Source organism: Vipera berus, assembly GCF_964194415.1.
Source record: "Vipera berus genome assembly, chromosome: 5".
NCBI lineage: Eukaryota > Metazoa > Chordata > Lepidosauria > Squamata > Viperidae > Vipera > Vipera berus.
This window is the reverse complement of record NC_138207.1, coordinates 84,691,947-84,715,720: the sequence shown is the minus strand read 5'-3', so window position 1 is coordinate 84,715,720 and position 23,774 is coordinate 84,691,947.

Here is a 23,774-nt window from a genome sequence, read left to right as displayed (position 1 = left end):
TCACAGCCTTTGGATTACAGCTTGAAAGCAATGCATCATTGCTAAGGGTGGCCACAGCCTCAGGCAGCAGTTGTCTTCTCCAAATCTCTGTTGTCTCTGTGTCGCTTATTATGAGGGCTGCTGGAATCTGGGCTATTTGTTTGGTTCTTTGACGATCTCTTCTTGACCTTCTCTTTTCCCATTCCCTACTTTGCTCTTATTTCTTCTTTTCTTGGCATTTATGTTTTGAAGAGTCGAGTACAATTTAGTCAAGACAACTCCTGTCAGAAGCTTCAGACAGCTTAAAATACCACACACGTACAAGGGGGAAAAAATGGAAATCCGTTTCTTAGGAAACACAAGTAAATGTATTATCCAGATCTTTGGATGCATCCTTTTTTTAAATATATATATATATATATAAATCTATATATATATATAAATATATATTCAGAATCTTTCATCTATATGAGGGCAAGAATATCTTGGCACTCAAAGAGAGAGAGAGAGAGAGAGGAGATTTCTGGTGGTAAATTTAAAAATGGTCAATATATGTGATCATCTCTGAAGCTTGGTGGGGTAGGATTGCTGATAGGATTAGAGAGAAAAAAATGAGGGTTTAAAAGGACAAATTGTGTCCTTTTTCACATGGTGTTTAATTTTATTATTATTATTATTATTATAGTTTATCATAGTAGCAAGATTGCCAGAGTGTGGGAACAGGCTAACAATCCATTCAAAACATAACAAGCTGACTTCTGAAAATGTAACTGTAATGTGAGGCCAGTTTCCTAGATGCAAAGGCTTATAATAATGAGACATTTTTGAGTAGACATTTTTGAATTATTTTTTTTAGAGCTTTCTAAAAAGACCAACCCATTGTGTATTCTTCCCAGTATAATCTTTTTCCGGTTATGTCTTGACTCACTGCCTCCTTTGTAGCATTTATTTTCCTCTGAATTCAGTTCTTTTGGTGGTCCAACAGAAGTAGTAACACTCTGGCTAGTATCACAGTAGCTCCATTAAATTTGTCTTTAAAACGTTTTACGCTGTATGGGTTTTATAGTATCCGTTCCATATGGGGAGTTAATATTCAATTGTCCTTGATATACAGTGGTACCTCGGTATTCGACTGCTTCAAAACGTGTCAAATTTGGTACTCAACACATTTTGATGCAAAAAATGTTGCCCCAGTACTTGTAGTTTCTTTGGGATTTGGCGTGCTGCAAAAGGAAGAGGGGGACAGCTGCAGAGAGCAAACAGGAAGTTGGCCATGCTTTGGAGGCAGCTGATATAAGAAAAAGGACAGACAGAAAATTCTTCCCAGCCAAAACAAAGGGTCATGTGATAGGTCATCTGATTTGTTTGGCGGTGGCTCAGTGGGTTAGGATGCTGAGCTTGTCGATCAGAAGGTCGGCAGTTTGGTGGGTCGAATCCTGAGTGCCGCGTAACAGAGTGAGCGCCTGTTACTCGTCCCAGCTTCTGCCAACCTAGCAGTTCGAAAGCACGCAAAAATGCAAGTAGAAAAATAGGGACCACTACGGTGGGAAGGTAACAGCGGTCCGTGTGCCTTTGGCGTCTAGTCATGCCGGCCACATGACCACAGAGACGTCCTCGGACAAGCGCTGGCTCTTCGGCTTTGAAACGGAGATGAGCACCGGTCCCTAGAGTCAGAAACGACTAGCATGCATGTGTGGGGGAACCTTTACCTTTACCAGTTTTTAGCATACATTGTGCTTCCCGGAACCAATTAATGTCAAGTACCAAGATACTACTGTACAGGTATAGTCTACAAATACGGTTTTCTCAGCTATGTGTTCTAAAGCTCTTTTTAACTGCAGCTATATCAAAAGAGAAGGATAGAAACCTTAAATGTGAAAGTATTTTTGCAGCCTTATGTCTGAATGATTTGGGAATAAGTTGAACTATTTAAAGAGGCCTGACCTAACACCACTCCGTGGTAGCCCAATGTCTGTTTGAGAACATGTTCCTGCAGAAAGAATGACAAGAGTTGGAAGGGAATTTGGAGATCTTCTAGTTGAACCCCTGCTGGAGCAGGAGACGCTATACCATTTCAGACAAGTGGGTTGTCCAATCTCTCTCCAATCTCCAGAAGGTTGATGAAGCTGTTATGGTCACATACAAACCAGCTTACTTGCACAGAATGTGTGCAAAAAGGGGAAACAGTAAACTTAGCCATTTAAGTGAAATTTCTTTGGAATGTATTTTTGGATATTGAGAGAAATGGTAGTCCTGAGTGAATCTGAACTTTTAGGCAGAACCTGATCGCTATCACAGACATGTTTTCCCTCTTCTGTTCTTACAGTGTTTGCTGACTGAAGGAATTGCAAATACTCCAGATAACGTCCTTTGTATCATGTGAAGTTGGTGCTTTTAGGATTATTTTTTACATGACTTGATCCTGTGTTGAGATACGTTGAGGTATGAAGGAACGATGCTGGTGTATTTTAGTTGCTGCGGGAATGTCAATCCAGTACCAAATGCATGTGGAATTTCACCGTGATACCCCTTTGGAAGGGGGGGGTTAGGTTTTTGCCACTGGAGTAAATGATGAGAGCAAAAGTGTCATTTGTTCTGCTTTTTATATAAGGTGCTTCTGAAAAGCAGGATGCAAGTAAAACAGCCCCTCGTTTGCTTTTATTCCCAGTCATTGTTACCGAGAGGTAAACCTTTGACTCAGAATACAGCGCAGGTCGCTCTTGATTTGCAACCACATTTGGGGATCAGAATTTCCATTGCTAAGAAAGGCAGTTGTTAAGTGAGCCAGACCGACTTTTATGACCTTTTTTTGCCACCGACGTTAAGTGAATCATGCAGTTGTTAAGCAAATCTGGCTTTCCCCTCCCCCATTGATTTTACTTGTCAGAAAGCCAGCCGGGAAGGTTGCAAATACATGCCAGTTCCTAAGCAACCAAATTTTGATCGCATGCCTGTGGGTGTGCTGCAATGTATATATGCGAGGACAGGTCATAAGTCACTTTTTTCAGTGCCGTTGCAACTTAGAACGGTCCCAAAATGAATGGTTGTAAGTCAAGGACTGCCTGTATATGGGAAACGTGACTACTACTCCCTGGCGCACACTGAATCCGACCATTTTCCCGCTGGTGATTTCAAGTGTTTTCATAGTATCGCTTGGGCCAAATGATATCATGACTTGTTATTTTGGCACAACGAGGGTTGGATGACGCTAGAAACAGGCTACAAGACGGTCACGAGGAAGGACTCCTATCTGCTGTTCTGTACCAGCCTGCTACCGGCCCTGCAGAAAAGGCAGGGACAACCCCTTTTACAAGAAGGCAAGAGGCTGGAATTACGCCTGCCAAATTTATTACCACAAAAACAAACGGAACAAGACAAACCAAGAAACAGGAGCTTTAAGAAACAGGAACTATCCAAGCGGTTGCCTTCAGCAAACCAGCCCTCCCACACATTCCCCTTATATAGAGTTCAGGGCGTGGCTTCTCTCTGCCTCCTTCCGAGGAGCCCCATTCCCTTTCTCTGTTTACTCCTAATTGACTGCCTCCTGCGTCGGGCGTCCTTGAACAGGGCCAGCTGTGGGTCATCTTCATCCACACTATCAGGCTCACACAGCTGGGTCTGCGTCGTGACCAAGTGGGAGGGGCCTGGCTGAGGGCTCTCATCAGCAAGATCTTCAACCCCCTCAGCAAGGTCTTCAACACCCCCCTCCTCCTCTGAGTCGTCCGACCCAACTGCCGAACCCACAGGCTGACCCTGAATCACAACATCTGCATGAAACAGCGTGACCGTGATGCAAAGCATAGGCGTTGGGTTCCTCAACCTCTCATTTTTAATAGCCTTGATTATTGAACTACACATAGACGTGGCATGGGGTAAATTAGGGCGTAGGGCATGCCAATCCCTTTAACAGAAAAGAGTGCGATTGAGGAAAGAAGACTCACCAACTTCCTTTCATTGAGTTTTCACGCCAAGGGGCTACAGTACAGAATCTTAAGACCGGAGATGCAAGCCATCCAGTTCTCCCTTATATTAATAAGTTCATTAAGAAGAGGAGGGCTTTGGGTTTTCTTTACCTCAGGACATCTGCGTTACAGGCGACCGATAAATTTCTTTGATAAGCCTATAATGATCTTTCCTGTTGCTGATTTGTCTCGCCTCCTCCCTCAGCCTCAGCATGGTCTCTCACAGGAACCTTTCCATTTTAGATGTGTACTTCCTTGTTTCTTTTTGTCTCTCTCTCTCTCTCTCTGCCTTTCCTTCTCTTGTGTAATGAATTCCAGCATGTCCCGCAAACAGCTGCTTGTGTCTTTCCTCCTTCCTAAGATCTATCCCAGAAGTGCACTTTAGTTCTAGTTTGCTTTACAGAAAAGTTAATATCCACTATTTAAAGTGGCTGAAAATCCACAAGGACATCACACCTCCCCGAGAGCTGCTCCGTGTTCTCACATTAGAGGTTCTATGATATTTTAACTTTTTCCTGTACGTTTTCGCAAGATCTCGAGGTGAGAGTGCTGAAGTCTCATGAAGTCTTGGCCGTTTTCAGAACTTACATTGGGATGGTGCCAGGAATCTCATGGGTAGGTTGGCTAACCAGAAGCTGTGTCCTTCTCGTTAGATCATCAGTTATGCTGAATTTCATTGAAAGCCCTGGAGGACAAGAGCATCACTGGTTTTTTTTCCAACATGTCCAAAACATATCTTCTTTTAAGGATTCCATTTCTTTATGTTGAAGAACTGTATGATTCTAAGGCAAAGAATATTTCATAAAGAAGAAAAATTTACATGGTGCCTGTTGGGTCGTCAACAAAAAGATCAATGAGAAAGTTCTTTAGCGCAAGCCACTTGTTTCCCTTTAAATGGATGTTTATTTAACACCTCATCCCTGGTGACCTAACAAAAGTTTCTGCAAATTGCAGGACAGAAAGAGTAAGAAATGTTTGAGATAAAATAATAAAATTGTCAGTTTTCATTTTAAACTCATGTGGAAAGCCCAATCTTTTCAGCTGAAGACCAATTATAGGATTGCTCAAGAAATATTCCTAATATGTATTATTTTAGGGGGGGGAATAGAAAATATTAAGAGTCTTCAGTTCCTACAGTATATTTCTCTTCCCTAGTTCTTGAGTCTGGAATAAAATTGCAGAGGAATTTAGGTGCTGTTAACACTCATGCTGGAACTATCAATTCTAATACAGGTATCTAAATCTTTGATTCAGAATACATACCAAGGAATGGATCAGTTAATCATAATTCAAACTATAGAGGCTGGGTTCATAGAACACACCAAACCCCCATCAAAGAAACCCAAATCATGTCTTAAATGAACCCTAAGTGTGTATGAGAGGGACGCGGTGGCTCAGTGAGTTAGGACGCTGAGCTTGTCGATCAAATGGTCGGCAGTTTGGTGGGTCGAATCCCGAGTGCTGCGTAACAGAGTGAGCGCCTGTTACTCGTCCCAGCTTCTGCCAACCTAGCAGTTCGAAAGCACGTAAAAATGCAAGTAGAAAAATAGGGACCACTACGGTGGGAAGGTAACAGCGTTCCGTGCGCCTTTGGCGTCTAGTCATGCCAGCCACATGACCACGGAGAAGTCCTCGGACAAGCGCTGGCTCTTCGGCTTTGAAACGGAGATGAGCACCAGCCCCTAGAGTTGGAAACGACTAGCACGCATGTGCGGGGGAACCTTTACCTTTTAAGTGTGTATGTGTGTTATTTTGAATACAGTGTCTGCTGTTGTAGAACATATTTACAAACAGTTAGCTATATTTGTTCACTCACTAATATTGGTATTTTTTTTATTTCCTTTAGTAATGCTTTGCAGTGCCTTAAATAGATATTTTATATTGCAGATGTTCTCTAGGACATAATTGTTCTTTTTTTAAAAAAAGAAAAGAAAAGTATCCATGAATAATACAGATGATTGTCTTTTAACAGTTCCGGTATTAAATATATGCCAACTCCACTTTGAGTGGAAACGAAAGGCAGCGCATTTTAATTTCCTTCATGATGATCCCACAGTTGTCTACAACATCTGTAAAAAGCCACATGCAAAGGAGTCCTCAGCTTTGGTGGATCTTTCCTTCAGGTTTCTAGCCCTGATGATCACAGGGAGGTAAAAAAAGGCAGTGACTGCTAAAGGATCGGGAATTGTTCTCTATAAAGATAGTGCTCCACTCACAAGAGCTCATTTAGTGACTGTTCACAGTTACAACTGAGAAAAGTGACTTACGACCATTTTTCACACGACTGGGCCACATGATCAAAATTCAGATGCTTGCCAACTGACTCATATTTATGGCGGTTGCAGTGTCCCGAGGTCATGGGATCCCCTTTTGCAACCTTCTTACCAGCCAAGTCAATGGAGAAGCCAGATTCGCTTAACAACCGTGTTCCTAATTTTAACAATTGCAACGATTCACTTAACAACTATGGCAAGAAAGAGGGTGTTAAAAGGGGCAAAACTCATTTAACAAAATATCTCACTTGGTAACATCAACGTTGGGCTCCACCGTTAAGTCGAGGGCTACCTGTATTTGCTCTGAGAATTTGCAAATAGGCATAGGTGAGCCAGGAGCTGAATTAATAACCTGCGTTAATAAATACATCCTTTTGCCGGTGTTGTTTTGCCTGGTTGTACTTTCCCAGCGGAAGAAACTAGCAGAGATAATGGTATGTTGTGAAGGAATACAAAAAAGCTAACTCCAGCACTAAAACTCTAATGCAGGGGTGTCAAACTCAATTTCATTGAGGGCCGCATCAGCATTGCGGTTCCCCTCAGGGGGCCAGGTGGGCATGGCCAGGGTGGGCGTGGCCTACTGGGTGGGCGTGGCTAGAGTGTGTGTGGTCTACTGGGTGGGCATGGCCAGCTCTACATCGTTCGCATCAAGGGTGCCTATGGGGGCCTGGGCAGGAGTGGGACAGATCTGAGGGTCTCTGGCAGGAGGAGGGTCTCTGGGCCAGGGCCAAGGCAGTGGGGGCCGTTCCCTCACTGTTTCCAGGATGGCTTTGCGGGCCACATGAAACCCCTTTGTGGGCCGGATCCGGGCCTTGTGTTTGACATGTCTGCGTCTAATGCAAGTGCATGTTTATTGCTTTTATTTATTTATTTATTTATTTTCCAAAAAAAAACAAAAACCACCCCACCACAACAATCTGCAATAGCCTGTGCTGTTGCAAGAACTACGTAGTTGCAGGGTATTTTCTTATAGCCACTACCTCTCCAGATGTTGTCCTCTTCTGCCAGCATAGTATGGAGCAATATAGCTCTGAATGCTGGCCATGTTCTTAATTCTTCTCCCCTTTCACAAGTGCTGCTTTGTAAGCAATAACCTTAAGCAATGACATGATGTAGCGGGTTTTGTACCAAGAAGGTGTTGGAGCCTCAGTGATGCCCAGTCCTTTAAATTAAGACGAGTAGAACCTGAGATCACACACCCTCTGCTGTTTCCTTCCAGCTCTCATCGATTCCATCCTATATACACTAGTCAGAACTTGAATAATACACTATCTGAGCAGCCACAGGTTCTCCACCTTCTCCTAAGCCTGACTTCCCAAACCTGGTACCCTCCTAATTATTGGGCTTTCGGAGTCCAGAATTGCAGCTTGAACAAGCAAGCGGGAGAGGACCGTTGAAGGCTAAACATGCTATTGATGAACTCTAGGACAAAAGGGGGGGGGAAAGACCCTCACACTCAGGGAGCAGAATTGTTACTAGAGATAATTATTTCTTTACTTGACAGCTTGGTAACCAATTGTTCCTCAGGATGTCTCATTCATTTATTTGATCCTTGTCGTCCCCCCCACCCCCCAAAAAATGTTGAAAGCAAGTTAGATTCACAATAACAACAGCAACATTCCACAGACAGGCATCTGATGTGGAACTGTTTCCAATGATGCATTATCTTAGCAATATTGATTAGAGGTCCTTTATTCTTGCAAAACGATACAGCTCAACTCTTAGTACGGTTTTTTTTTTGTCTCTGAAGAGTCTAGAGTCATTTACCCAGAAAGAATAAAAACTGCTAGGTTGTGGGGGAAAAGCAGCACTGGGGTGGATTTGCGATGCTGTAAATTAAAGACCCAGTAAGCTTTCTTCTACGGTTGTGTAAGGCTTTGATTTAGAGATTCAGCTTGAAAGATTAGATTCGCCTCCAGATCAGATCTGAAAATTGAATCGAAACACTTGAATTGTTGATTCGAAAGGGCTCTCACGTCTCTGAAGAGACTCGACACAGTTTGAGTCTGTGAGTCGACTCAGTGGTTTTACAGATCCGTTTATATTATTGAATCTCATTGAATCAACAGTCCCAATGGAATCAGTGATTTGAACTTGAGGGAAGCAATCTAGAACTTCCTTGCTTTCTTCACCTGTTCTTGGCCTCAAACAGAAAACAACTTGTCTAGTCTTTAAGGGTGTGTTTCGAATTTGTGCCATTTATAAAGTTCAGAAGGGCAGAACTTCACGATCCAAACTCTGTATTTCTTCAAACTTCTTTATGCAAAAACAACTTTCCAGTTGCAGCTTGGCAATCTTAAAACGCGTATAGAAAACTATATCGAGATAAATCAGTATTGGAAATTTCTTTTAACCCATCTGATGATACTGGGTATTTTAAAATGTGTGTCCTGTATATTCATTAGTCGGTCATAATTTCTTATTTTTTTTATAAGGCAAATATCAGGGATCTACGTATGCAATATATAGATCTGGCTAAACGTCCAGATTTTTGGAACCAAAAGATAAACGATGTTTTCTTAATGGCCACTGAGCTTTTTTTTTAAAGTGAAATAACCTGAAGGCCTCTTTCCTTGTGCTCAGTCGTAAAACAAAAACTGTTTCTGTTGAAGATAAATATAGTCATTTAACCACAAGGTATTTGCGAAGGACTGCAGGCATGTCCTTCCTCTATTGCAGCAGGTGGAGAGCAATGGGTACTGGTGGGGGGGTGGGTTGGTTTGGTTTTCCTTTCTTTTTTGTCTTATAGGATAGTTCCAGATAGTTGGGGAAAAGGAGATTGATCCCATTCTCAATAAAATGTATAAAAGAAGTCCTGCTTCCTGTGTTTCAATCGTGGCTTTTAATCTGATTTTCTTATTATTGCTAAATATCCGAATGAAGCCAGGACAGCAAGAAAGAAAGTATTAAGACACTGACAAGGATTTAAAACTAGAAGCTGCTCTTTAAGTCTTGATCTCTTTGGGCAAGGGATTGTTTATTTTGAGCAAATCAGATTACGGTAATCTCCCCAACCAAGTGCCCTCCAAAAGTATTGGACTACAATCCTCATAATCTCCAGCAAACGTACTGGGAAGCAGTTGGGAAAAGCTGATTTAAGGGATCAGGTTAGAATCATAAACCTACGGGATTTACAGTTGTCCATTGAAACATTACAAAGTCTTCTGCATTAACTGTATGCTACCTAGACACAGATTCTAAGGGCCAAGTGTCTTAAATATATGTTTCTCTCTCTCTCTCTCTCTCTCTCTCTCTCTCTCTCTCTCTCTCTCTCTCTCTCTCTCTCTCTCTCTCTCTCTCTCTCTCTCTCTCTCTCTCTCTCCCCCTTCACTCTCCACCCCACCCCACCCCTCCCTCTCAATTAGACTCTTTCTCTCCTGTCTCCCAAAATTGCTTTTCCTGTTATTTTGTTCAAGGCCATAGACAGTACATCTGGGAATATTTGACTCCGTACAATCTTTTTTTTCCTTTTTTTTTTGGGTTGCGTGAACATGTCTCTGCAGTCATCCAGAGGGAAAGTCCTACAAGCTGATTTTAGTTGCTTATGTCAACTGTATGGGAAGAGCTAGAAATGACATGTGTGCTTAGAGGCTGCTTATTGAAGGCCAATATGAAGACAGAAACGCATTGGCCTGCCAAAGAAATTCAAATAATTCAATGGAAGGCCCTTCTAAAGGTCTGTAGGGCTTCTGCCTTGCTCTTGAATTCATGTACACGTCTGTGCACGTTCGTGTGTGTGTGTGTGTGTGTGTGTGTGTGTGTGTGTGGCATCAGAACTAGGCAATGGGTGTGCGCTTGAGAAAGAGAGAACTCAATATAACAGATTTGGGAATGTCTGGATACGGCTAGAAAAGGGAATAAATATTGACTTCTCTAGCAGTTAGCAGAGTGCCTCTTTCTCTTTGCTTTTGTTAATGTTGAACAGTGTTTCCGAACCTCAACATCTCTACAGTATGTGGACTTCAACTCCCAGAATTCCTCAGCCAGGAGTTGAAGTTCAACAGATCAAAAAGTTGCTGAAGTTGAGAAACCCTGGTGTAGCATGACAAAACAGGGAAACATTCCCCAAGCTGGTGCCCTCCAGATGTGTTGGTCCTTAGATTTTCCAGAATTGGGAGATCCATCATTCTGCTGAAAGGAAGCCCGCATTTCTTTTACCTTTTTTTTTTTGAGAGTGATCTTCAACATTCTCTCTTTTTTCCTTCTATTTCAATATTTATACCTCCAGAGGATTTCTGTTTTCTTGGGGAAAGGGCAGAGTTTGGAAGCATCCTCTAAACACTCTGTTTGTTCTGTACACTAAGAATTGTAAATAAATTTAGCATTCCTATTGTAACAAATTAATTTTTATGCAATAAATTATATTTCCTAGTCTAATAAAAACTTTCAAATTAAAACAAAAAAAGGACAACTGGTTCTTTGAGATCTGAAGAAGCTGAAATCCTCCTTGTTAACCAAGAAAGGTAAGTTTCGGGATCTATGTAGCAAAATTAGTGATGGATAAGGTTTTTTTCCTTCCCATTGTGGAAAACGAAATATGGAATACTGAATGTGACAAGATGGCAGGCATTGTGGCTTTGATGCCAACTGCTTAGTCATGCAGACTCTGGAGAAGGCCTTGGGAGGAAGATAGAACATTTACTTCTTTATCAAACTTATAGGCTGCCTTTTAAAATGTGTTACTGCTCTACGCTGCTAGCAAAATCTTTTTAACAACCAAGGACATAAATTAAATAATGAATAAATAAGAATGTGAAGGAGAAATGAAAGCAACAAACATGTTAAAAATCAAAACATCAGACCAGGATTCCATCAGACCCTCTCACCAGCCCCTATTATTTATTTATTTCCATAGGGCCAGGATAGAGACTATACAAATCTCAGGGAGAAAAGTGTTCCAGAGGGCAGGGTCCATGACACACAAGGCTGGCTTCCCGAGCCCATTGTTTAATCCGTGGGACTCAGACCAAATGTGACAGGCAGAAACTATAAGTTGCCCAAAGTTACTATTCTAAGTCTTTAACTTGATTTCCGGTAACATGCTAGAAACAGAAGATTATTTAGCTTCTTAGAGGAAGCCTGGCAGATATGAATAGCGGGGAAGGGGAAGCCTTGAAAACCCTCAGGACCACTTTTCTGGAGGGAATCATAGAATTACAGGGCTGGAAGGGACCTCAGAGGCTTCTAGCCCATCCCTTGCTCAAGGCAGTAGCCTTATATACCATCCAGTCAAATGGCTGTCCAGTCTGTTTTCGAAAACCACCAGTGAAGTAGTTGAGTAAAGGAAATCTGGCAGCTAAAGATGCTACCGCGACTAATATGGATTGTACAAGACTAAATCCAGGTTGGTCACTGGGACCAGAGAATTACTCTTCCAAGCGTTCAGAGTCATTCTGGAGCCCATCTTCAGGGAACGGGCCGCTGGTCAGTTAGCAGGAGCGCTGATTTACCACCAGCTTATCAGGAGCCGGAGGCTTGCCAATGTAAGGAAACAACAGCCAGTCGCCAGCTATCAACACACCAGTCAGCCAATAGGAAGGCACTACGTAAATATGACTCACAGAATAACCCAAAGCTCATATTGCATTAAGAGAAGTTCTCTACTGGAATACTGGATGGGCTCCAGCATGAGTCCAAAAGCCCAGAAGAGTAAATCTCTGATCCTGGTGATCAACTCAGATTGGATCTTGCAACTTTATCCTGGGACATGTATATTTGCCTTCCTTCATGGATTGTATAGAAGGTGGCTCAGTGGGTTAGGACGCTGAGCTTGTCGATCAGAAGGTCAGCAGTTTGGCGGGTCAAATCCCGAGTGCCGCGTAACAGAGTGAGCGCCTGTTACTCGTCCCAGCTTCTGCCAACCTAGCAGTTCGAAAGCACGTAAAAATGCAAGTAGAAAAATAGGGACCACTATGGTGGGAAGGTGACAGCGGTCCATGCGCCTTTGGCGTCTAGTCATGCTGGCCACATGACCACGGAGACATCCTTGGACAAGCGCTGGCTATTCGGCTTTGAAATGGAGATGAGCACCGGCTCCTAGAGTTGGAAACGACTAGCACACATGTGCGGGGGAACCTTTACCTTTACCTTTTTATGGATTGTATAGTTTTCAGCGGCTGTTGAACATGGATTGTTGGTCTATTGGTTTCTATCCAACAGAGTAAGATTTGCTGATAAACCTAAAATGGCATGAACATTGGCAAGATGTTGGATGTAGGGTGAGACCAAGAATTATACATGGGCTGGATCACGTGTAACATGAATTATATATAAGAACATGTAATGGGTGTACAATACTTGGATGAGAACAGGGATTGTACAATTTTAGTGGCTGTTGAAAATGGATTGTTGGTCTGCTGGTGCTATTTAACAAGGTATGAAAGGCTGATCAAAAGGTATGAACGCTGATAAGGATTTCTAGGATGTGGGACGAAACCAACATAAAGCTCACCAAAGTGTTTTCAGAGCACAAACCAGGGGAGAAAAATGCTGCAGAGGGAAAGTGCATGGAATGCTTATCTAGAAGGCCATGGGTCAGAAGATAAATGGAAATCAGAAGGTCAAAGGTTTACCAATCAACCCAAGATCGCTTATCAAATCTGTGAGGGATGGCAAATGGTCAGTTAACTTTTTAAGACCTTTACTTGAACCTAAATGAGTAAATAGGATTGGTCCTAGTAATCAGTAAAATACTGTGGGAAGTACTAGGAACACATACATTCATTTTATTTATTTCTTGAGGGGATGAAATATGCTGACCTCAAAACTTTGGAGAACCAAACTTTACAGGAAGAAAAATAAATAAAGCATAAACATCTTTAGTCCTCTAGGCTTTGCTAGAGAAAGGGGCAAACTGCCCACACAAAGAAATGCAAACTAATCAGCAGTGTTTAAGCTGGAAAAGGGAAACGTTCTGATAAGGCTTCCCCTAATACCCAAATTTCTGCCTTGCTCTCTTTATATATTGAATAAAAAGGAGGGGAACCCACCCCCAAATGAGAAACCTATGTGAACCTACCAGTTTCAGTCAAATCCTCTGTGCTATTAAGAGTCTCCTATGTGTGAATTGGGTGGCCGTACAAATTTGTTCAATAAATAAGTAGAAATTAAGAGTGGAGAGGTGCAGATCAACCAGTAACAGTCTTTAGACTCTCATGCAGATTTTTTTTCAGTTCTGGCTGAAGAGAGTAAGGTTGAGGAGAAGCCTCTTGTATGCAAAATATTTCATTTATCATCGAATAGAGCAGTGATGGCGAACCTTGTAGAGACCAAGTGCCCAAACTGCAACCCAAAACCCACTTATATATGATTGGGTGCTGGGTGGGCGTGGCCCAGTGGGTGTGTGTAGCTAATTGGGTGGGTTTGGCCCATTGGGTGGGCGTGGCTGTGGTGGTAATGGCAGACTGGGTGGGACTAAAAAGTTCAATCAATCAATTCCAACTTTGCGAGATGTTTTTTTTTCCCGTGAGAACTTGAAATTGATTGATTGATTGATTGAACCTTTTTTTTTTGCACACGGCATCGGAGGCCTAAAGCAAAAAGGTTTTGTAAAACCCATCTGAAGGCCTAGGACTGGGGCGACGGCGCACGTGCCCACAGAGAGGGCTCTGCGTGCTACCTGTGGCACACGTGCCATAGGTTCGCCACCACAGGAATAGAGGCTTTGGGTGGAGTGTGATGACTCAGCAGTTAAAGAGGCTGAGCTTGTCAGTTGGAAAGCTGACAGCCTGGGTTCCTAGGCCTGAGCACCCTATGATAGGCCCGAGCTCCGGTTACTTGCCTCAGTTCCTGCCCACCTAGCAGTTCAAAAACATGGAAACGCGAGTAGATAAATAGGTACCACTTTGGCGGGAAGATGACAGCATCCCACGCACCGTGGCCACATGACCACAGAAATGTCTGGCTCCCCTGAATAAGAAACAGAGATGAGCACCGCCCCCTCTAGAGTCAGACATGACTAGATGGGGGAAACCTTCACCTTTGCCTAGAGCAGGGGTAGGCAACCTGGGCTCTTTTATGACTCATGGACGTCAACTCCCAGAATTCCTGAGTCAGCTGACTCAGGAATTCTGGGAGTTGACGTCCATGAGTCATAAAAGAGCCCAGGTTGCCTACCCCTGCCCATGGCTGAGACATGGAATGGGACAACTCATAGCTATGCTTTGCTGACTCAGGAATTCTGGGAGTTGAAGTCCATGAGTCATAAAAGAGCTCAGGTTGCCTACTCCTGGCCTAGAGGCTTCGGGTAGTGAATCCCAAGGCTACTTCAACAGTTTTTCATATTTGGCTACTTGGAAATCAAGATTATTATTTTTCCCAGGTACTTTGAAACAGGCAATGTGATTGATCAGCTGCAACATCGCTTCCTCACGTACTCTCCTAAAGGGAAACTTCAAACAAAACAAAGGCTAGGGTTTTTTAAAATATTTGTCAGGAATGATGTCACTGAAGAAGCTTCTAGGAAAGTGACAGTTCTTTAGGAAAATTAAAAGGTTAGGTAAATCTGCTTTTCCAGCAGCTGCTTTGCCTTCCCATTGCTGCTTGCTTGCCTATATTAATTAATATTCAGTCAGGGACTATTGTAAAGAATCACACATCCATCCAGCATACCAAAGGTATTTAGTGAAAGCCATTCAGTTAAGTAAATATTTCCGTTAAGAAAACTTGAAAAATTACCCAAATAGAATAGAACACCAACAGATAGAGTAATTAAAAGGGTAACAATATTATAGTGGCGTTCAGTAAATCCCATCTGTTCCTTTTGTTTGCCCATTTATCGTTCCTTCTTTGTTTTCATATTCTCCATTTATGCAGATACCATCAGCAATACTGTTTTAAAAATACAAGTATTGTTCCGTTTTATCACTAATACGGTTAATCGGAATGAATGATGGAATCCACTCGTCATATAACAAGGAAAGATTTCAGATATCAGAATATGCCATAAGATGGCAGCATTGTTCTTCCAACCTTTCCTACAATTGGATATTTGGTATTTTAAGTTTATTGTGCTCATTTGGAACAAAGCGGACCAATTCCCTTATTCATGTTTGATCAAAACTCATAGCTATACATCTATTGAACATGTATTGCATTAGTCATTACATTGCAACTGCCTGCTACATTAGCTAACGTTGGATGTGGTCTGACTAGTTAGTGCATATCTCCGGAGGCTGGAAGGAACATCTTTTCTGTCCTCCTACAACAATATTAGTTTCCCTATTATATTACTGTTGTTCATGGCTAATGCAATCAATTTGACTTTAAGATGCCACATTTGGCTGATTAAATCGAAGTTAAGATGGGTGACTGAGCAGATTTGTGTCTCTTTATTATTCATCAGGGACGTGGTGGCTCAGTGGGTTAGGACGCTGAGCTTGTCGATCAGAAGGTCGGCAGTTTGGCGGGTCGAATCCCGAGTGCCACGTAACAGAGTGAGCACCTGTTACTCGTCCCAGCTTCTGCCAACCTAGCAGTTCGAAAGCACGTAAAAATGCAAGTAGAAAAATAGGGACCACTCCGGTGGGAAGGTAACAGCGTTCCGTGCGCCTTTGGCGTCTAGTCATGCCGGCCACATGACCACGGAGACGTCCTCGGACAAGCGCTGGCTCTTCGGCTTTGAAAAGGAGATGAGCACCGGCCCCTAGAGTTGGAAACGACTAGCACGCATGTGCGGGAGAACCTTTACCTTTACCTTTATTATTCATCGGATATTAAGAGAAATGTTATGGAAAAGCTCTTTGCTTTCTCTTCCACCCAAAGAATATCACCAATTCTCTGGCCCAGTATTTGTGTTTCTTAGTACACAGCAAAGTCAATATATACAGTCCAGGAAGGGAAACAGATTTTTAGTGCATACACCCAAAAACTATTTGTGTAACAGTCACTGCACATCCTGCTCTTTGCATAGTGTAGGCTGTAGATTTTGACTTGGCAGTAAGCTAAGGCAAAGGAAAAGGTAATTGTAAGGTCAGGACATGATAGGATAAATCTTAACACTGGAATGGTTAGAAACCCTGCAGATCCAGCTTGTCTCAAAAGCAGCCAATTTTTCCTAATTAAAGTCTCTGATTACTTTTCAAGGCCAAACCCACCCAGATACTTTTGAGGCCTCATATTTAAATTTCAGCAAAGAGCAGGTCCCAACTGCATCTTCAACTGATTGGTTTCATTCTGTCCACGACAGAACATGCATGCATGCCAAGGATATTAATGTCTTTTTTGTTTAAAGCAAACCTCAGTTCATCCACGTTAAATTTCGGCTTCCTGACATCCTCGAGCCAAAAAAAGAAATACACAAAATTGCCATACATGTAGAAAATATGTTTTAACAATTATAAAAAAAATAAGTGTAACTCAATCCTGGATTGGGGTGGGGGTGGGGTGAGAAACAGAAAATTGTAGATCAGTCATATGATTAGCCATCAGGATTTCCCCTTTGTAGCCTTCAGCCAGTGATAAAAACAGTGCCCAGTCCTGAATTCTATTTGCACAAGCAGTGACTGGACATAGACCCACGTATTTTTAATGGGTGAGAATCACTTAGAGGCCCTCACTCCACCATTACTAAGCACCTTGGTGTATATCTCCATATATTTGTGTGGGGGGGGTTGTATAATTGTCCTGGCCCTTTTGTAGGATTTTTTTTCTTTTAAAATAACTTACATGGAGGGATACAGGTAGTCCCTTGACTTACAACCATTCATTTAACAGCTGTTTGAAGTTACAACACCACTGAAAAAATGACTCACAATTGGTCTATGCACTTAGTAAGCATTGCAGCATCCCAGGGTCACATCATCAACATTTGAGCACTTGATAACCAGCATCTACTTATGATGGTTGCCGGGTCCCAGGCTCATGTGATTGCCATTTGTGACCTTCCCTGCCAGCTTCCAACCAGCAACATCAATGGGGGAAGCCAGATTCATTTAACAACCATGGCAAAATAAGGATTGTTAAAATCAAGCAGTACTTAACAACCACCTTGCTTGGCAAAGGAAATTCTGGTTCCCTTTGTGGTCATAAGTTGAGAGCTACCTGTACTTCCAGACTGTCATTATTTCCAATCTCAGCCTTCTTTTGTCCAGCCTACCTCAAGATGTTAAGATCTTGAGGCAAATGGTCACTGCTCCATCCTGAATTTTGATAAATGGGATATAAAATTCCTTCCCTTCCACAGTCCATCAAAGAGGAAATACATTTCTCGGGTACCCACCCTCACCTTTGCTTGTTTTGTAGTTTTGCTTGGCAATCTCCCCCAAATTCTGAGTGGCTTCTAGGAGGAGGAATTGAAAGCCATCATACCTTTTTCACTCCGGAATAACTTGCTTGGATGATAGAAATCCCATTGCTGAGAAGCATGAGGATACATTTCTGGCAAACTACAGAAATGAACCATCTACAACAGGGGTCTTCAAACTTGGCCCTTTTATGACTTGTGGACTTCAACTCCCAGAATTCCTCTGCCAGGCATGCTGGCTGAGGAATTCTAGGAGTTGAAGTCCACAAAGTCATAAAAGGGCCAAGTTTGAAGACCCCTGATCTACATGCATAAACCACAACCACAAGACTGAAAGATGTAGCCGTTTCTTTTAAGTCCACCACAGTTGAGCTCAAGCAAGGCTGATTTAGATCCAGAACTGGTTCAGAGTCTTTGGACAGAAGTGCTCTATATTCATTGAGATATGTGCCCTTGTGTGCAAAAGCTATATAAAACAGTGTATATGGGGGCCTGGATATAATATTTGTATTTCCTCTGCTCTAGGAACTTAAAGCAAGATGGATTGAATATACCATTCAGATAGTATTGCTAAAGTATCTCTTTCTACAGTTGTTGAACATCGGAAACTGGAAACCTCCAGACCTCCAAAATGCACTGTACACAGTCATTAAAAAGCCATGGTAGCACAGTGGTTAGAATGCAGTTTTGCAGGCTAACTCTACCCACTGCTAGGAGTTCGATCCTGACCGGCTCAAGGTTGACTCAGCCTTCCATCCTTCCGAGGTAGGTAAAATGAAGACCCAGATTGTTGAAGGGCACTATGTTGGCTCTGTAAATTGCTTAGAGAGGGCTGTAAAGCAGTATGAAGCAGTATATAAATCTAAGTGCTATTGCTATTTCAGTGCTCTATGAGTTCAATTCCTGATAAAGAGTTTGAATCCTACGCATTACCATCGGGGATTCCACATCTAATGAAGGACAAATGGTGCCTACAGATGGTCTACTTTTCTGGGATATTTCTTTGGTTTCCCAGCCTAACCTAGAATTTCCCTCCAAATACTATCTAGGCCAGGAGAGGGCAACCTTGGCTCTTTTATGACTAGTGGACTTCATCTCCCAGAATTCCTGAGTCAGCATAGCTGGCTCAGGAATTCTGGGAGTTGAAGTCCACGAGTCATAAAAGAGCCAAGGTTGCCTACCCTTGATCTAGGCCCACTCCTGATTAGCTTCTGAACCCAGACAAAATCCACCAGATGTTATCATCCACTGAGACATTTTGCTACTATTATTTCCAATGTTTGCATTGCTTACAAGAGGAGAAACCAAAATAGCTCCTTCAGTGGGTAGCATTAGGACCCATTCAGAAGTAGGCCAAATGCTAAGGGAAAATCAGAACAAAATCAGGAAATCTCTCTACCTTTCCCCCCCCCCGCCCCCACCCAAAAAATGGTCTAGAACTGAAAACAATCCTTGGGAGGGGGAAATTAGACCTTTCCAATAGACACTGAATAGCGGTCATTGGTGCTTAAGAAAAAGGGCAAGGAGAAAACCAAAGCAAATGTCAGCCAATAAATTCCTATATGACAAGCTTACATTAGCAGTTACAGGCCACCACACATATTTGCATTACTAATTGGTACTAGTAATTTAATACACCCATGTTTTTCCGCTTTCAAAGCTACATTATCTTTACTGATTGGACCGGAACAGCTACAGCTAAATGCAATTGCTTTCCATTACTGCTTCCAACTGCATTGCTGTCACAGAGTCTTGTTCGCATCTGATCTGAGACACAGACAGTGCTCTGACTTGTTCGCCCTAAACAGTTCTAAGGTATCAGGGTTGTCCTTCTAAGTTCAGGCTCAGGTCACAGCTACAGCTATATTGCTTGCTGTTACTTTTATTGTTAAATACATTCTCTCCTCTATCTCTACCCTCTCTATCTCTCTTTTCTATCTCTATTTCTGTCTCTGTCTTTATCTTTATCTCTAGCTATGGGTTTCCCCATTTGCTTTGCTTGTCAGAAGGCCACCAAAGTGATCACACGATCCCAGGAGATTGCAACCACCATAAACATGAGCCATTTGCAAATCAACCAAATTTTGATGCTGTGACCATGGGGATGCTGCAACAGGTGTAAGTGTGAAAAACAGTCATGTGTCATATTTTCCAGTGCTGTTGTAAGTTCAGGCACTAATGATTGTAAATCAAGAACTATTATCTATCTATCAGCTGTCATCTATCTGTCTGTCTGTCTGTCTGTGTTCTGTACCAGCCTGCTACCAGCCCTGCAGAAAAGGCAGGGACAACCCCTTTACAAACGGCAAGAGGCTGGAAATAAGCCTGCCAAATTTATTAACATAAAACAGAGCAAAACAAGACACGAACCATGAAACAGGAGCTATGAAACAGGAACTCATCAAGCGGTTGCCTTCAGCAAACCAGCCCTCCCACGCATTCCCCTTTTATACAGTTCAGGGCGTGGCTTCTCTCTGCCTCCTTCCGAGGTGCCCCATTGCCTTCCTCTGTTTACTCCTGATTGACTGCCTCCTGCGTCGGGCGTCCTTGAACAGGGCCAGCTGTGGGTCATCTTCATCCACGCTGTCAGGCTCACACAGCTGGGTCTCCGTCGTGACCAGGTGGGATGGGCCTGGCTGAGGGCTTTCATCAGCAAGCTCTCCAACCCCCTCAGCAAGCTCTCCAACCCCCTCAGCAAGCTCTTCAACACCCCCCTCCTCCTCCTCTGAGTCGTCCGACCCAACTGCCGAACCCACAGGCTGACCCTGAATCACAACAGTCTGTCTATCATCTAGCTGGGATCTAGGTTGGGGGATTACCTGGAAACTGATTATTTATATAAATAATGTATTCTGTTGTTTCACCTTCAGCATTCATGGCTTTTTAATGTCTTGAGGGTGAAGATTCGTTCTCTGAGCTTGTGGGTTGGTTTCTGAAAATTTTGTTCTCAGGCTAGGTAGCATTTTCATCTTTTCAATGTCTTGTCCATTAAGCAATGGAGGAGCATCATCGCTTTGGCTGAGTTTAGGGCATCAGTTGGCCTTAATCCAGCTCTGCCAGGATTATCTGTGTAATCAGGCACGTTACCTACGTCTCACAGAGAAACTCACACCCGTGACATAAAGATTTTACCCTCGTCTTCAGAAAGGCTTGCATTTTTCAGGCTTACAAGCTAAAAGATCCAATGCAGAGAATTAGTAGAGAGAAGGTAAAAGCAAACCAGGCAATTTGTAATATATATATATTAAAAAAACAGCTGGTATACAAAGTTCAGACAATGGAGCGGAAGATGGACAATCTCAGATTCCTTGCCCTGATCATCATAGTCTGATGGGGCTGGATAGCATAGCGTGGCATGGCATACAACAGCGAAAGAAAGAAAGAAAGAAAGAAAGAAAGAAAGAAAGAAAGAAAGAAAGAAAGAAAGAAAGAAAGAAAGAAAGAAAGAAAGAAAGAAAGAAAGAAAGAAAGAAAGAAAGAAAGAAAGAAAGAAAGAAAGAAAGAAAAAGAAAGAAAGAAAAAGAAAGAAAGAAAGAAAGAAAGAAAGAAAGAAAGAAAGAAAGAAAGAAAGAAAGAAAGAAAGAAAGAAAGAAAGAGGAAGGAAGGAAGGAAGGAAGGAAGGAAGGAAGGAAGGAAGGAAGGAAGGAAGGAAGGAAGGAAGGAAGGAAGAAAGGAAGGAAGGAAGGAAGGAAGGAAGGAAAGAAGGAAAGAAGGAAAGAAGGAAAGAAGGAATTTTGTTCTCAACCCCTTTCTCCCTCTTAGCAATCTTAGAAATCCCTGGAGGAGGGATTTCAGGAAGAAAGGTTTAATCTTGCCCCTGAAATGCTAGTCTTCTGTGGGCAAGGATTTTATTCAGTTTTATCCAGAAAAACATTTATTTACGCAGTCTGAGCCTAGGCACAAATTTATCTTCTCCATAAAGAACAAGGGGGAGAGATAGAATCTGAAAAATCCTCTTTCATTTTTGTTAATCTCACATTGCCTTAAAGGTGACTGGTTTAAATTTAAATGTTAAGGCAGATCAGTAACTTGCAAATGAAATTCAGCTATGTGATGCCTCCAAGGAAGTGAAGTGAAGAATGAAAATGAATTAATTTGAAGTAGGCCCTTTCTCTCCAATACATAAATGATGATTTGAACATAGTAACATTACTAAAAGTACAATAATGGGTTGTATTCCATAAAGAAAGCTATACTTTCAGAAGCTGTGTGAAATTGTATGAAGATAATAATAATAATAATAATAATAATAATAATAATAATAATAAGAAGAAGAAGAAGAAGAAGAAGAAGAAGAAGAAGAAGAAGAAGAAGAAGAAGAAGAAGAATAAGAAGAAGAAGAAGAAGAAGAAGAAGAAGAAGAAGAAGAAGAAGAAGAAGAAGAAGAAGAAGAAGAAGAAGAAGAAGAAGAAGTTGGAAGGGACCTTGGAGGTCATCTAGTCCAACCCCCTGCTCAGGCAGGAAACCTTATACCATTTCAGACAAGTGGCTGGCCAGTCTCTTCTTAAAAACCTCCAGTGTTGGAGCATTCACCACTTCTGGAGGCAGGTTGTTCCGCTGATTAATTGTTCCAACTGTCAGGAAGTTTCTCCTTAGTTCTAGGTTGCTTCTCTCCTTGACTAGTTTCCATCCGTTGCTTCTTGTCCTGCCTTCAGGTGCTTTGGAGAATAGCTTGACTCCCTCTTCTTTGTGTCACCATGCATTTGCCAATATCTACTACCACGTAGGTATGGTAGATACGTTTTCTCCATATATCCCTCTTCTCTCAATACTTTATATGGTGTTCTTCCTCAACCCTGGCAGCTTGAAAATATGTGGACTTCAACTCCCAGAATTTCCCAGCCATCCACCCTCCCAAAATCAAATCAGTTCCCATAATTTTCAATTAACATGGCCTTGCATCTGCAGAAAAGTATTTAGAAGGTGCTCTTCCATTATTTTAGCCAAGCAAAAGGCCTATGGCGTTCCAGAAGGAGCAATCACTTTGTTTACAATTTTGAAAAAAAGAAAAGAAAAAATATTAGTCTGGCCCTAATATTTCAAAACAATTATTGTGAAGAAAATCGTTGTGAAGAAAAGGGTTATGAGACTGATTTGGGGATTCCATCGGAAAGTAGTTTGATCATTTGGATTTCTGAATAGAATTGCAAAAAGGAATGCAAAATATTGATTCCTTTTGGATGCCTCTGACTCAAAATCCAACTGGAGAAATTCAAAGTTCAGGGAGTTGAAGGCTTTTGCACAGGAGCAAACACACTTTTCCTGGTCCAGTCTGGAATGTCTAAATGGGATCAACTTGATTTTCCCCCAAAATCCCAAAGTCAAAATCATGTCAACTTGCCAGACTTATCGGAAAGTCTGAATGAAATCAGCATTCTGAGGCAATTTTCCTAGTGCTAGTCTCTCTCTCTCTCCCTTCCAAAGGAAGTCTACTTTAAATAAATGCAGAATTAAATCAAACTTAGCCTTTGAGAAGAGCTTAGCTCAGGGGTAGGCAACCTTGGCTCTTTTATGACTCGTGGACTTCAATTCCCGGAATTCCTCAGGAATTCCGGGAGTTGAAGTCCACGAGTCATAAAAGAGCCAAGGTTGCCTACCCCTGGCTTAGCTGGTCTTGTATCTTAATCAACCCATATGCACCATCTCTGATGACCACGTCTTAGCCAACCAACCAGAAAATTACCTTGTGACTCACCAAATGATACTATAATTAAATGACAAACCGACCCAACTAGTTTTAATTACAGTCGTTAAAATACTGGGTGGGAAAAATACTGCGTCTGAGATCCATAATGGGGACAGAGAGAGATTTAATTCAGGCTCGCCAAGTTACTACGAGGCTCTAGGGGGCGCTGTTTAGTCATATTCTCATACAGTGCAGCCTTCTGTGGTCGCGTTGAACGGTCTACTCCAGCTTGATCTCTTCCAGTTACAGTAGATTGGTTTACAGTAAATTGGATTCTTTGGCCCAGCATTCCGTGGACAATGACAGTTACAGACAGGTATCTTTGAAGAGCAAAAGACTGGAAGAGCCAGATTTCTTTGAAGAGGGAATTATAGGCTAACCGTCTACGTGGCAGATTGCTTTACTGTATTATCTGCAGTCACATCTATGTTCCGGAAGTCAACTATAGATATAAACAATGCTGTGCAGCAGGCAGGTCCTGTTGATAAATGATTAACGTTGTTACTTTATTCAGCTGTAAGTAGTTAAGGAAGCTGGGTTATTAATTTACTGGTTCTGAAAGGCTATGGGCGAGAGAAGGAAAACCTATGGAGTCAACAGTCGAAACTTTCACAACTGGGAAATAATTTTAA